This window comes from Malurus melanocephalus, unplaced genomic scaffold, assembly GCF_030028575.1.
Source record: "Malurus melanocephalus ecotype Western Australia unplaced genomic scaffold, MMel_1.1 scaffold_158, whole genome shotgun sequence".
NCBI classification, from domain to species: domain Eukaryota; kingdom Metazoa; phylum Chordata; class Aves; order Passeriformes; family Maluridae; genus Malurus; species Malurus melanocephalus.
This window is the reverse complement of record NW_026623390.1, coordinates 435,734-439,547: the sequence shown is the minus strand read 5'-3', so window position 1 is coordinate 439,547 and position 3,814 is coordinate 435,734.

The window sequence follows — 3,814 nt, the reverse complement described above, 5'->3', positions numbered from 1 at the left end:
AAAAAAAAAAAAGAAAAGGTTGTACCGTGGTCTTTGAATTATATGTCTAATTCTATGTGGTTTTGTCCTTTTTCTTTCCTTAAATATGATGTGAAATAAAAGCGCCATATGTAGAATTATTATATCTTCAGGACTATTTCACTAGATAAGCGTTTGAAATAGAAAAATAATAATAATAATAATATTAACATTAAATAATGAACAAAGTTCCCTCTTTTAAATATTTACAGGTTAGCAGCTAAAATACCTGAAATAAAATATTGCATGCAAAGCCGGTCGTTAGTGAATAAAATGAGTGTGATATTTTATTGCAAGTATTAACGACCAGCTTGTAAATTTCCGTTTCAACAACTGTATCAGGGCTAGTTGGATGCCTTAGCTTTCAATCGATAACGTTAGAAAGTCTCTTGTTCCCCCACCCCATCCCTTGCCCTTAAAAATGATATTACTCTAGGCATGATCAGACATAACGTTAAGACATCTAAAGAACTGAGAACTCAGGCTTTTCGCCGAGTTCTACTATTTTTAAAAAAATAATAAAAAGAAAGTGCTGTATACCAAAGCCTCGTTGTTGAGATTGTTGAAGTGACCTGTACTTTAAGTATAAGCTCCTGATAAAAGGGACGCTTTTTGCTTAACAAGTCAAGTATGACCATTATTTATCAATGTCTGCTGTCAAAACAATTGAATAATGCTGCAGGAGGAATAGTTGTGGGGATATTTCTGTCGGGGATATTGCTGTGAAATTGCACGAATATGTTCCTTATTTTCTGTCGACTTTCCTCTCTTCACTCCCTCTTTTCTTCCTTTTTAATTTGCGGGGGAGAGGGTGGTGAAAGCTAGAAACGTGGGCGATTTCTCGGGGAAAAGTAGAAAGCAGTAAATTTAAAAAAATTGGGAAAGGGTTGTTTTTGCTCCAATACAAGTGCTCCCTAGTGCTCCCGGGCAGCACCAGACAAAGGTTCGCTTTAAAACACCCTTAAGGACTGGAATATACAGAGATTTTTGGTTTGACAAAGACAAGTTGGTTTGCATGTCACTTACTCCAAACCCCAATGTTTTCTTAACATAACCTTCTTTTCCCTCCCTCCTCACCATCTCAGCCCACCCTGAGCAAGCTCAGCTATAGACAAACCATTTCGACAGTACAGAGAACATTAAAAAATGTTTAAAATCTAATACAAGGATTTCAATCATCCTGATTAGAAACTGGATTCATTTTGTATGCTCAAGTGTAATACATTTTTGAGTACTTGATAAATATTTAAATAAATATGAAATCTACCTTAAACTGTGTGATCAGTAACCCTTGTGTTTTCATGCAGGATCAGAGGATTGGTACGGCGCTTCGGGGGGCGGGAGGGAGAAGGGGTATCATTTCTACCCGGTGGTCTGACGTGTAAGATCTCGGAGTCGCTCTTACTTGGGTGAGTTTGGAGACGGAGTCTCCGACTCGGGAGGGTCTGTAATTGCGCTGGAAACCTGCAAAGGCAGGGCAAACTAGGGGCCTTTGCGTTCGCCTCTCACTGCCGGGAGGCTGAGCGTGGGYGGCAGGAGCGGCGGCTCCGCGGAGAGGCGCGGGGTGTCGCAGGGAGGTGTGCCCCGAGAGAGGGTAACCTACGCCCCGTGGGGCTGGTGTCCCCTCTGTACCCCCGCTCCCGGGAAGGACCTGCGGCCGGGAGAATGTCTGCCTGCTCTCAGGGCCACGCAGGAGGGAAGGGAGACTTTTGGCTGTCGGTCCCTGCGAGGGAAAGGCCCCCCCAGCCCCGCTCGGCGCCCCGCGGTCCCGGCGCGCCCTCCGGGCGGCTGGGGCAGCCGTGGAGATAAGCTGCTCGCCGGGAGGCAGGGGCTGGCGTTTGGGCTRCCAGCACAGCTGTAGCTTGAAGCACACAGGGCAGCGGCGTGTGTTTGGAAYCAGAGCGCTGCCGCGGTTCTGCAGCTGCGGGCTGAGCTCCACTCGGGATGTGCCTGCATAYACACGCACAGCCAGGCTCCTGCCTGCACCCCGCAGAAAGCCTGAGAGCCCCGACCCTGCCCGGAGGGTGGGAAGAGTCGGGACTCTTCTRCAGAGGCCACTCGGGGGTCTCTGCGTCCCCACGGCCATCACGGGCCCCCAGACCCACGGTCAGCCCGGAGCCTCCACCCTCGAAACATCGGTTAAACAAAAGTCGTCTTTTAATTTTAAATTAAAATTTTAAGGGTGTTTTTTATATATATATATTTTTTTTGGTGGCCTTTGATTCCTTACATGTATTTGTGGGGCCCCKCAACCTCTCAAGTGTTTTCCACCGTGGAGCAAATAAAGACAAACTTTCGAGTGGACCCTCCTAGTGCCTTCAGCAGAACACTCTCCCTGAGCTTGGGCAGCAGGATTTGTGTACGCGAGAGAAAAGATCCTCTTCATGAAGTGCGTGTCCTCGTGGTGCTCTGTCAGGCTCCTGCTCTGATTCCTCTTTCCGGTATGGACGAGGGTGGCGATTAGCAGACCCAGATCCGCCGATTTTCTTCTTGCTGCAGCTACTCTCAGCAGTGTCAGATAAGGACAAAGCCCGCTCTAATTTTTCTGATCRTTTTGTTTGCACACACTGAGACCATTATTCAAACTCTTCTCATTTCAATATTTGTACCCAGGTTAATTAGCTCTCAGCATCCCCAGCCAACGTGGCAATGAGACGCAGAAGCCGGGTACGTGATTTCCAGAGTTGTGATCAGTTAAACACCTCAACAGTAAGTGTCTGCCTTTATATACATCTTTATGCATACATATCTTAGCAAATGCACYCTGGGTTACCTAAAAACGGACTTAAGGGAAGGAATAAGGGCCCCTCAGGCGATGCCGCCCTCATTCCACCGCATCCCCAGTCCCAGAGCAGCGCCCAGGACGGAGCCGGGGAGGGGTCAGGGTCCGTGGTGTTGAGTGGGTTTCTCGGGCACTGATCSTCCCTGGCCCTCTCTACGCGCCCGAAACGCCGAAAGCGTTTTACGGTGAGAGATGCTGCTGCTGGGTGCTTTGCGTGCTTCGGCCAAGCTGTAAGTAGTTAATAAAGGGGCTGGAAAGAGATCCTGTTTACTGATTGTTCCTGATTGTTGTTTTCTTGATAACAGAGCAAGCCACTGAATGACTGTTTGAGCTCCGGCGCCACAAACATAAACTTAACAGCTCCCAGTGTGCCGGCCCTTCTGGAGGATCACTCCTCACCTCCCAGGGCTTGTGAAGTGCAGAAGGAGAAGGCAGTTCCCGAGGAGGCAGTCTCTGGGGTGGTGGGGGTGGTGGTGGGGAGCGGAGAAGATTCGCCTGCATACCCGATCTTTCCATATTGCACGGTATTTGCCCTCATTAGCCAGGGCCAAGGCGTGTTCAAAACAATCGGTACTTTTGTCCGAGCCTCCTATCGGTGCCGGAGCTCGGAGCAGGCTCTGGATGCTGCTCAGAGCAGTATCCCAGCCGGGAGATGCTGGTTTTGCAACACGCTGCAGTTCGGTTTGAATTTTCTTGCAGCGGCTAAGGGCCACCAAACGAGTGCTTGCTGCAGGCCAGGGAGGGAGGGCGAGGGAGGCAAGGAGGGTGCGCAGCCTCGCCGAGGTAGATGTCACCCGGCAGCACCGGGGCAATAACCCCGGTGAGCTCCCCGGCCGCGCTGGATCATCCACCTGCAGCTCCGGCTCTTTCTGGGGCGGGTGGTGCGGGAAAGGAAGGACGGAAGAAGGAAGGCTGCAAAACAAAATTTTTGCTGGAGCCTCTCTGCTTCTTTCTTTTGTTTTCTTTTTTTTTTTTTTTTTTTTTTTTTTTTTTTTTTTTTTTTTTTTTTTTTTT